The sequence below is a fragment of the Crocodylus porosus genome, unplaced genomic scaffold (genome assembly GCF_001723895.1).
Source record: "Crocodylus porosus isolate Cpor-Errol unplaced genomic scaffold, CroPor_comp1, whole genome shotgun sequence".
Lineage (NCBI taxonomy): Eukaryota > Metazoa > Chordata > Crocodylia > Crocodylidae > Crocodylus > Crocodylus porosus.
This window is the reverse complement of record NW_017728931.1, coordinates 4,836,320-4,848,937: the sequence shown is the minus strand read 5'-3', so window position 1 is coordinate 4,848,937 and position 12,618 is coordinate 4,836,320.

Genomic DNA, 12,618 nt, shown 5'->3' with positions numbered 1-12,618 from the left:
GCGTACCTCAACATTTTGGGTACCTACCTGGGATACCCTTCCAGGGGACTGTTTTTTAGAAAACCCTACAGGTTCGTCTTCAAAAGACTGCTTCTTCAAATTTTCAAAACATCGCTTCCTTAAGTGTTACCAAGTCAGGGATCCAAAAGCCAAGTTACAAGTCACTGGAGCAGCCAGTCTTGTTATAGTAGAGTTCTGGGAATGACTGGAGATGTCAGAGGTCATCTTCCATCTCAGAAGGTGGTGATTGGAGCTGCACAGATAAGCATTTAAGACAAGACTCTATTTGCCATTGTTTCAGGCTCATGCAGTGTTTAAATAAATGTAATACAAACGTTAAAAGTAACGTCTCAGTGCGTTAATGAAAAGAACAACACAGTCACATTTTAAGTTCTTGGCCGGGAGCTGAATCTCAACTTACCACATTCAACATTTGTCTCTACCAGTAGAAAGCCTGTGAATAATAGAATGTACATGAATGACAAGGCTATGCTTTTTTTAAAGCTATTTTAGGTAAGTCATTTTTAGAGGTTTTGAAATTTATTTCAATTTTTTCTGTCCCTCGGTGATCAATACAGTTGGCAAGTAAGACACAGGCAATTATAGTTGGAGGGGTACAAAAAATAGTCCCCATGTCTTCTGAAGTCATTAAAATATTTCAAATAGTTTTATGTAGCACATATGGCATATAACATAATGTCTGATAGTGTACAGCACTATGGACATTTTATGAGCATTTACTTAGGATGAATTGCACAATTTACCACACAAGTCTAGAACTTCTATACCAAAGCTTAGGGCTCCTATCCATATGCATGAAGCCTGCTCCAATGTGCTGGAAATCCAGCACATTGGATAAGACTCGATTAACTGAGTCGAGTGGAGCACATAAATTGACATGCTCTGGCAGCCTTCACATGTGCCAGTATCACCATGTGTCTCCACACTGAAAAAATGGTGGCAGTGTGCTTTGAAATAAAACACGTTTGATGAGGTTTTTTTAGTGTGTGGATGTGTGGCAACACTGGTACATGTGACACATAGGTGCTTTTAATTAGCATTAGCACTTTTAATTAGCATTAGCGCCTGGTGCCGCATCCCACAGCACACATAAAAATGCCCTCATTTTTTTTTAAAAGACTACTTAAGTGACTTAGGCATCTACTTCTCAATGAAAATCAATCAGATTTGGGCTCTCCAAAGTCATTTAAGGGCTTTGAAAAGTTTAGCCTATGTCCCATAATGCTTATTATCATACCTATGGAGTATAAGTTATATCCTTATATAGAAATTGGTAATGAACTGAGTTTGGTATTGTTGATCATTAGGCTGGGGTATTATGGAATAAACACAGTAGTTAAAATAAACTTTTACTACTAATCTTTCTGGTGTCTGCAATTATTTAATTGCAAATTAAGGCCCCAGTAGCTTAGGCAATGTGGATCTAAATTGCACTGTCATTATAATAAGGAAGATGGAAATCCCAACCACCGCAGAAATCAGTGAGAGCTTTCCAGCTCACTTCAGGGAAACCAGGATTTTATCCAAAGCTTCCAGCTATGCATTGTCTTGTAGATTGGACTATTTAGTATCCTCACAGCAGCATTCTCGCTGAGGGTTCCTTCACATCCTCTGCTCCATTCATAAATGTTTACATTTTTAATATACCCTACACTCCACATCTGATCAATACAATGCCCTCTTCTGTAAGTGCCACTGGTGGACACAGTGGGACTGCTCATCCAGGGAGCACTTTTGAAAATATGGCCAGTAATCATTTTGTGCCTCCATTACCCAGTAAATTGGGAATAATAATATTCCATCCTCCCTGACATTTTCTCTCCTACAAATACCCCCGGGGGCAGAAACTTCCTCATATGTTTATACAGCACCTTACACAAGGAGAATTTAAACATTAATAATAGAAGCATCAGCAACAGGCAGGCTTCTTAAACCAGTTACTTTACCCACTGAGTTGTTCAGCAAGTGGTTAGCCTGGAGTTTATGTGGTTTGTTTTCAAGATGCCAGGAGCACAAGTTGGAAAAAGATTCAAGGTGAGGATTAGTAACATACTTTGACCCGGCACTTTTTATCCCATTGAAGAATGATCATTAGAGTTGGTCCAGAGCAAGGATTTTCATTTGGCTTTCATTATATAAACAGGGCTTTTGTTGACTTATAAACAAGGCTTGTGCTTGAGGGTTTGGACAGGATTCCAATAGTTGGCACCTAAACTCTGAAAATCTAAATACAGAGGAAGAAAATAAATCACTAACATTTTACTTAATTGTATTTATAAAGAAAGGATTTACACTGAATTTAATGAACTACTTGTCCTCCTTTAATCAAATAAAATATCGTTCTCACACAACACAGCCGTTGGACATGTGCCTTGGTAGCCTTGAGCTAGGTGCCAACTTGGAAGGGGTGAAAACTGTGTCATGCTCCACATCCTGGAACTAAATGAAATCTTTGAAGCGGGACCCCCAGGGACAGCTCTCAACTTTGTGAAATACTCCAGAACTGTGCTTAGAGTACAAGTAAAAAAGAAAGCAAGCAATCCCATGCTAAGCCACTGAGTGCTTGTATAAGAGGTTTTACCTCTGCTGAGCTTCTCAGTTTGATAAATCCTTCTGGATACACCACCAGTTATCCCAGCCTACAGCATGCCCATGGGCAAGTCTACACAAGATATAGTGGCCGGCATATGTAGATGCACCCAGTGTCTCTCAAATGCCCCTTCTTTTAGTCTCATAGTTTCCTCCATCTCTTAGAAAGTTGATGACTCCTCCTATGTATGTTGCCAAAAACTATCCACCTCAGAAGGGAAGGATCCTGAGGCAGAGGTTCTAGGGAGAGCTATGTACACAGGAAAGCAAGCTCTGGGGACTCACGCGTCTAGTTCTGGAAGGGCTCTGTTCCCACCACTCAGGACAGCCCTGATGGTGGATGTCACTGTTGGCTGGAGATCCCATCATTTTGTTTTGCTCCTTTGGCATCTCCATCACATACTGCTCTTTGCCATGTGCTGAGCATTTGTAATTATAAAAGGTAAAAGCCCTCTTCTTCAATCTCTCTGATGTTGGCACCTGCCTTCCTATGGTCAATAGTAGTTATGCATCTTATGGCCTAGTGTTGACTCGAATCATGCTGTCATGGGACTGAAGTCTGTCATGATGAGATGCATGGATTTTGTAACAGGTGCCTTCTTTTCTTCTGGGCTAGAATAACTGGTTTGGGGTTTAGGGATTGATGGCTTCTTTTTGTTTTATGATATCTTAATATTAGCTCTTCTCTTCTTTATTCATAACCATCTGCTGCTGCTGCTGGGATGAAGTCTCATCCCATGGCCAAAGTAATGGCTTGACATTTAGTTCAAACCCTAATCCTGCAACAGACAGTTTATGTAACCTTAGATAAGTTACTTAATCTCTCTGTGCCTCAGTTCCTCCTGTATTGAACAAAGTTAACAATCCTTTCCTTGCCTGCCTTGTGTATTATGATTGTAAAGTTTTTGAGGGATGGATTATAACTTATCATAAGACTAACACAATCTGACTCAGCTCCATGCTTGGGTTGTGTAAAAGTCATTGTGATATAAATAATGATACTAAAGAAATGCAGAGGAAGAGGTCTTTAAGAGCAAGTTAGACAAACACTTGGCTGGAATAGTTTAGTCAGGGATAATCCTCCTTTGAGCTAAGGGTTGGACTAGATGACTTTCCAAGGTCCCTTTCAGCCCTACTGTGTGTGATACTACAAGAAGTGTTGGATAAAGAACAGAGTGGGTTTGAGACCTGCTGTGGGTATGTGCTACCTTTAAGAGATGCAAGGCCTTTAAGAGTATTTGGTATAAGCGGAGTGGAAGTTCCCACTTACTTTGCCACTACCCTAAGGTGGCTGCTGGATTTAAGCCAGTTGTCCCCAATCTGGCTCAATGACTGTCCAGTAGGGCTGTGCGAAGCTTCGGGTGCTGATTCGATATGAAGGAGATTTTGCCTGATTCAGTGGCCGAATCTCTGAATCTATATTGAATCAGGGGAACAATTAAAAGGTCTGAATTGATTCAAAGCTCTCTGAATCTTTGGAAAATATTAGGAGAGCTTCGATGATTGGGGCAGCCCCCAGTGGCTGCAGCAGGGAGCTGCAGCTGACTCCAAACTGGTAAGTACCAGGGACAAGGAAGGGGAGGCTGGCAGAGGGAGCCATGGGGGGACCCTACCAGACCCCCAGCCTCCCCTGACCACCACCCGCTCCTCCAGCCCCTCCCACCCCCATGGCTGCTCCTGCCAGCACCAGCTCCCGGTACTTTAAAAAAAAGCCTCGGTGCTCAGCAGGTGCTGCCAGGTGGGAGGCGATCCCTGCTGCCCCCCACTGCCCCATGCTGTATGGAGGGCTCTGCACAAGCCCCCACAACCCCTTCTCACTCCCCCAGCCCCACCATGGGCGCCCTGCCTGGCCCTTTACGAAAAAACAAACAAACCCCTGAGAAAGGCCCCAGGACTCACTGCTCCTGCAGGGGCTTCAGGGGCTTGTGCAGAGCCCCCCATGTGGCATGGGGCAGCAGGGATCGCCCCCCCACCCAGAAGTACCCCCTGAGTTGGGGATTCTTTTTTAACAAGTGCTAGGAGCTGGGGTGGGCAGGGCAGGGCAGCCATTGTCAAGCTGGGAGAGTGGGTGGGGAATGGGCCTGGGTGATTCAGAGATTCGGCTGCTGAATCGAATCAGGACAGTGATTCGAATCACCAAATCGAATCACTATCCCCCGAATCGGCTGAATCTGAATCCAAAGTGAATACTAGCCACTTCGCACAGGCCTACTGTCCAATGCTGCTTGTAACCTTGCTTTCCTCAGATATATGTTTCTTCATTTTGACAAGGCGAGCAAAGCCTGATGTTGTACACAGGGCATTACATGTTCAGTATTACTGTCTGTGGACCAGCAAAGATGGGGGACAAGGGATTCAGCAAGAATCTCTCATCCTATATAACCACTAACAGTTTGGGCCAAGTATTTGGCTCTTTATGACTACTGTTTGTTCTAGAGCAGGGTAGCTTAATTTAGCTGGAGACAAACTATCCAGCATAGACAGGGACACTTAGAAAAGGACCAGTGGTAACAAAGTAAAACTGTAGTGGACCACAAAACTGACATTTCCCCAGAATCAGAAAATTGACAGGGCAGGTTAATACCTGTCTGCTTTCCCCAAGTGAATCTTTATCAATTGACACATGTCACACAAGGTCAATCTCTATAGATTTAGAACATGGCTGGCTATTACTTCCTCCTGCCAATGCTTCTCAGTAAAAGTTAGACCAAACATTTCTTTTTAATTCTGAGATATTTTACTTCATTTTGCACTGAAAAGGAAAATCATGTAATTTAGACTTTGCTCAGAATCTGAGCCAGGGCCCCATTGAGGTCAATGAAAAACCTGTCATTTGGTTTTAGTGGGTTTTGGATCAGGCTCCAGATGAATATGTGAGTAATACTAATGATCAGCATGATCTATGGGAGAATTACAAAAGCATCCAGTATTGGCCTAAGTTTGTTCCCACTGGCATCAATGGGAACAGAAGGGGGCCAGTATTTGAAAGTCCTAGCCTGTGTGTTTTACATTATTATGTTGCAGATGCTTCTGATGTACTTTGGGGCTGTGTGTACATCTGTGTACAGGTCTGACATTGGTTCATTAGACATTTAAAAAGCTGGAGTTTCTTCCAACAGGAAAATTTGGGATTTTATTCTTTTCAAAGCAGAAAAAATGAAGCTGACATTTGAATTTTCCTATAAAAAAGATATATTCCAAAGGTTTGAATCAGAAACATCAAATCTTTTCCTTAGATAATGGTCATTTTGCTACAATAATTTCAGAACATTAAAAGGTGATATAGATACTAAATGGGTGGCATATGATATTTAATTTACTATTTTAATAACACATGAAAATGGTAGAACTTAGCAAGTCATGTACACATTTTACCCAAATGAGTAAGCTGAAATAAAACAGCTCTACTTGACTGGAATGAAACCAAAGAAAATAAAATCATTTGTTTCAGGTTTTTTTACTGTAGAAAATGTTGTCAAAATTGATACCTCCAATACAACATTTCAATGTCAACCCTCTCCCTCAGTCTTTCAACATGTTCTTATTAAACAATTCTATCAAAAAAAAAGTCAGCCAGGTCTAGCCATTTGAGAATATGACAGGGAAAAGGAGGAGGGATAAGATGTTGGTTGAAAGACCCAGTTTTGACAAGGGAATTGAAGGCTGGGAATACAGGCTCCTAAGTGAAGACACATCCTAATGCACACTGGGGCCCCAATCTAAAACCCAGACATTTCTCAGCCACAATAGTTATAAAGCACTTAATAATACTTAGTCAGCTGGCATATGGCTTATTCCAAGACACCTGTGCACCTGACTTTTATCTGTGCTGTCTCCATCTTTCATCATGTACTTAAAATGTAGGCTGGTTGGGGCAGGGACTGTTTAGATGTACGGGACCCAGCATAATGGTCCTCATTCCCACTGGCACCCAAAAGCATTAAGAATGTCATTTTCTTTATGAAACTCCATCTACAAGCTGAATTAATTCCTTGTAAATAATTTAGAGGTAAATGCTATTCCACCTACTTAGTATCTCAATGGACTAAGCAAGGTTCTATTTCACCTTGTTCAGGTACTGAAAATCCATAAATGCATCTGGTTCTATAACACAACATCGTCTGACCCTTAAGGCTGAGTCACAAAAAAACAGTGAGGAGGAAGAGGACCCATCCACCTTTTGCATTCAACTGTTTTTAGGGACTGAAGCAGGGTGAAACAGTCTCTCATGTAGGCATGTAAATCTACTTACACCTAATAGGTAAAACAGAATCTGACCCTTATTTGTGGTCCAGCAAAAGAAATCCTTCCACCATGGCTGATGTTTTCTCCAGTTTTGCAAACATTAAAAGTTAACACACCTCAGAGAAATTACAGTGAAGCATCTCTCTTGAGTTTTAATCTGCACTAGACCAAATTTTGGTGCTTTAATCCTGGCGATTATTTTCAGTGATCACATTGCTAAAGAGTGGTAAAACCACCAGTGAAATTAACTGATCAATTGGCTTTCAGTTATGCCAGACTTGGGATGGATTGGAACCAATAACCTGGAGTCAAGGTACAAAACTTGCCAGTCCCAAGTACCCTTATCCCAGCTGATTTTATATTGTAGATACAGCTGACCTGTCACAATGCTGCTACCTCTTGCTTATGAATTAAACATCTCCTAGTCCCCTAATTATATCTAAATTATATTCGACTATAGAAAAGAGCCAGGTTTAGTCCCAAGTTGAACACTCTGCAGTGGGAACACAAAGCAATATGGCACTGAAGCATCATTACTACTCCATGTCTTTTGTCATATGGGGGAAAATGGGCTGGATGCTTATTTACATAAAGGTTCCTTACAACCAGAGGGGTAGTATAAATGAAGTTTAAAGTGAGTGGCATTAGTCATGCTGCCAGTATGATATGAAAGGTCTTTGGTCCAAACAAAAACCAGTCTCCCAAATGACCCAAAAATCTGTTTTATGGAAAAAAAACAAAACAAAACCAGGCTCAAGTCTAAGAAGCTCAAGCTGCAGGTTGAGACGTGCTAACATTAGGTGTTTAAGGATACTTGTTTGAAAGCACATCACCATCAATCATTGTCTGGTGCTACTTGAAAAACAACACTGATAGACTAGCAGCTAGCAAAGCTTTCTCATTGCCTCTGCAGCATGCTGCAATTCAATTAGTCATGGTCAGAGGGTGGCATTATTATTCATACATTACTGATTGTTCCTAAAGTAAACAAGGCTAGGATGGGGTCTGTGATCCTCTCTGTGCCCTTAGTCAGGACACAAAGGAAAATACTATGGAGACCCTGGGGTGGGACATTTTGTCTAAATTCTGATCTTGTTTGCCGGCTTCACAGTCAGATCTCACTGTTTTTCATAGTCCTTACAGAGAGGTGTCAGTTTGTGCATACAAAAAAGCTCAGAGATATTTTACTCCAGTCAATTTCACAATGGTTCTTTAAAATAAAAGCTACTTTTAGACACGATGATAGCTAAAACTATGCAAACAAAATCTCTGTCACCTAGAATATAATAATGATCACAGCTTAGCAATTAGCACTAAATCACCAGACTGATGCAACATAGCAATATCATTTACATGCTGCAAAATAGTAACCAAAAAACTGTAATGGTGTATGAAGCCATCTGTTTATCAGTACTACAGCAGGAAAAGCCAAAATACACACAATACTCAAAACTGACTAAAGTGCCTAGAGCCAACTTCTGTCCTTGGATGCTCTCGTGGCACTAGTCCCAATGCAGTTGATGGGCTCTGTACCAGAACAGAATCTGGCCATTCGCGTGAACTGACCTGACACATTTCAAACTACAAGAGGCAAAGTTTTACCAACGAACACATTTACAGTCCTCTCAAAACCCAAACCTTCTGCCCCACAAAAAAGATCCTTCCCCCCCCCCCATTCTGCCCATCAAAAACAGAGACTCAGCCTTGACTCATCAGGAAGAAGTTTGAAAGAACCCAAATTTGGAGTAAAAGCATAGAAGAAAGACCTGACAAGATTGCTACCTGGTTTACAACTTGCTGCCTACTGTTTCCCTGCCTGTCTCTCTTGGTAGTTTATCACCTCTCTTAAGGGTGCAAATTACAATCAGGAGTGAGGAATTTGATGGCACATCATGATTTGCCCATTGATTTAATTGAGTTGTCTATGATTTAATGATGAAATGGAAAAAAACCTGGGAAATGTATTGGCTGTTGCATGCATTTCACATAGTAGAGGCTGTCAGACTTATCAATAAAATCTGAATCTATACCATCTCCAACAGGATCTAAGCAGGAAACCTGGGGACTTCCACTCATTCTATGCTTGAGCAATGCAATCAATTGCTTACAATGGTCCACTGTGGTGAAGACGATTTTGCAGGTAAAATCTTGGTCCCATCTTCTGCTGATTTCAATGGAGTCAAGATTACTCCCTCATCTGCTCTTTGATTAGTGAAGCCTTAGGGAGAACTTGAGTAATGTGTTCTTCCAAGATCTGTAGAGATAATGCTCTGTTTTGGCCTTTCTTTGTCCTTCTGATTCTCCCACAATATGTATCTGCATGATTTTAATAATGCTACTACTAAACATTCACATTGAATAACAGTACTGAATCTGTCATATACTATATGGGTTCTTATGCCACTTCAACCCTGCAGTATCTGAATATCCTTCACTAGCCAGATCGTATTCCAATTTGCTCAAGCCCCTGAAAAACAGTTAACAAAAAAAGTTGATGTGTTCCTGTCCCCTCCCCTCCCTGCTCCAGTTTGCTGCTTTTTGTGACAGCCTTAAGGCTAAGTCAGATCTTTCAAAAACAGATGCAATAACTTTTTGTTCAGGGACTTGAGCAAGGTGGAATAGGATCACACTTAAGCACCTAAATCCACTTAATGCACCTACTAGGTGAAATAGGATTTGGACCTGAAGGATATGACTAGTACCTGTTATGAGTGATCCATACTCTCTTATGAGTACTGTGAGGACTGTGTGTTCAGTGGACTGTTTTTGTGCTGGTAGCTTATTTTCCTGGTAAGGGAGGGGTCAAATGTCCATGCAACCCTGTGTTTATATAGAGAAAGTAGGTCAAAGAAGTTGCATCTTCCACTCATGATATGATGACCTTTAGTTTCTGAGGAGTTCATTCTACCAGCTTGGACAGGCCCCTAAAAAAGCTGTCACTGGCACAGGGGAACTTTATCCTTGCTATGGACATTTCATGGTGCCTTAGAAAAGCAGCTGTCAACCACAGTCCTCATCTGGAAATTTTAGACCCTTCTAGATACTCTAGTTCAGTCATTTTTCATCCTGAATGTGAAATCTTTAGTCTGTTGGGTGTATGGGCTGAATTTGGGTGAAGTTTATACCTACTCACTACTTCCTCATTCCCTTTGTGGAGCAGGTGATGAGGGAAGGTCAGTAAATGGCCAGTCTGGACTCAATATTCCTACTCAGTGACCAATGCTGTTAAACCAGCATTGCTGGAAAGCAGGAGCCAAGATTTACTGGTACAAAAGGCCAGCAGTAAATGACTTGTCCCCTGCCTCTCCTACTCCCACCCTCCAGAAAAGTAGTAGTAGTGAGGTAATTCGGACACAGAGGCATGACTCTTAGTCATAGGCTGAAATCCCAATCCCACTGAATTTAACAATGAACGTCTTGCTGACTTCAGTCAAAATTTCACCCCAAATATATGCTAGATTTCCTTTTAGAGATTCAGATTGTGCTGGCCAGTGAATAAAAATGAAGTGGAGGCTCTTCCACTAGTAGTAGCTTTGGAATAATGAATATTCCAAAAGTAAAAAATAAATTCTCTAATTTATCTGGTTTCCTTCAAGCATGGGGAGGGAAGAGAAATTATAGTTCTGTTCTGGCCAGAACTAAAAAATATATGTGGTAAAAAGGAGCTTTCATCTGCAAGTAACAGGACAAAAAACTTGTGCAATGAGGGCCAGTCATAGTCAATATCTTAAGATCTTAACTGTAGAATTAGTACTGTGGCACCACCATTCACCATCTGTCTGAAAGTCCACTTGGTATAAGTAATCTGTGTAATCTAATCTGCAGTCCTCGCTCTCCTCTTTGCAAACCACCCCAAAATGAAAGTAATGGCATGGTAACAATAACTAGGTGTGTCTACATGTGCAAATGTTGCAGGGTGGGTTTACTTTACAGTAATTTACCCTGGACAGGAGTCTACAAGTGCAGAGATGCAGAAGCAGATTTGCTGCTCCTGGCAACAGTCTGCTCCTGCCCTCGCTGGCCCTGCACCACACCCCTGCAGCAGCCGGAGGGAGCTCTAGGCTCCCCCTGGGTGCTAGTTTAGGTGCTGTCAGGGATTAGGGGGCTACAAGACATCTGTATCCTGACAGGGACTGGGAGACTGGTCCCGGCATGTGAGCTGCCTGCTGCTGGGGTGGGCTCTGCCACCAAATCCTGGACAAGGATAATGTCCCCCTGCTCTAGTAGCAGAGACCTCTTGGCCCTAGCTCCCTGATCAGGGGTACAGGGCTTGGAAAGAGCTGCAGAGAAAGGGCAGGTCCCAGCCCCCTGTCCTGATGTGCTGGTGGGGCAGCTGACTGGGCAGTGATTCCCCACCCAGCTTGGGGTTTGCTGCTACCTGCCCCAGTGGCAGATGGGACAGGGGGCAGAGACCTGTCCCTCCCCTGAAGCTCTTGCCAAGCCTTGTGCCTTGATCACCTGATAGGGGCATGGGGCTGGGGCCTGCCCCTGACCAGGACAGTTCCTGGTCAGGGGAGAAGTCTGTACATGTAGCCAGGAGCTGGCTGGGGGCTGTCCAAAATGGGATAGTCCCCAGCCACCTCCAGGCTGCATATGCAGACTTCCCTTCACAGCTCAGGGCTGGTCAGGGACTGTCCTGGTTAGGGACAGGTGCCAGCCAGCTCTAGACTGGGCAGGGAACTCTCCACATGCAGGGAGCTCTGAGCCCCAGCTCTGCGATCATGGAGCAGGGGCTGGGAGATAACAGATTCCCAGTCCTCACTCCATGATTGCAGAGAGGGGGCTGGGAGTTCCCTGCTGCTGGGGCAGAGGAAATTTGTCTCCTCCTGGGCTCTGGTGGTGGAGCCCACCCTGGCAGTAGGCAGCTCCTGCGAGCAGGGAGCAATCTCCTGCCCCCTGCTGCTCAGCTAATTAGGAGTACATTTGCCATATTGTGCAGTAATTACTTGCGAGTAAATCTGCTACTTGTATTTATAGGTAGCAAATTTACTCACAATTAGAGCAAATTAAGCATCTGCACGTGTAGACTGTGATGCTTACTGAGCAGTAATTTGCTCTACTCTTCAGTAAAGCATCTCATGTAGATGTTCCCATTGATCAGTTTTCTAAAAAGGAATCCCTAACAGTTCATTTGTATTCTGCCCCTGTTTCTCACTCTTCCAAAGAACCAACTCGAATATAGTGAAGGAGCAACTGAAAAAGTCATGAAATGACAAATGTAATGTTTCATGTCAGCAACTGGAACGATTTTGCATTGAGTTACTGTTCTGGCCTATTGGCAACATGATTTAATGTTGCAGTTGCTTGTTGTGTTGACATGACAACTGTAGAATATGTCGTAAATATCCTAGCAGTGGACATGAATGGTATGTTTACATTGTATGTGTTGTATTGTATGACATGTGGCCAAGCTGTTAGCTATTCCAGTTGGCAATGCTTGGGGGCTGGCAGCTTCTAAAACTTACTCACTTTTTGTTTTGGTTTATAAGTATTTTTATGATACTCACTGATGTAGTACCTGAGATTCGGCTGAGGTAACTCTTAGGAAGTTTTCTTAAAGATTAGTAATAGTCTCATAGTTAAAAGGGTCGGAAGGGACCTGAGAAGATCATCAAGTCCGACCCCTTGCCATGGCAGGAAAGAGTACTGGGGTCAAACGACCCCAGCAAGGTGTTCACCTAGCCTCCTCTTAAAGACCCCCAGGGTAGGAGCCAGCACCACTTCGCTTGGACGTTGGTTCCAGATCCTAGCCGCCCTGACAGT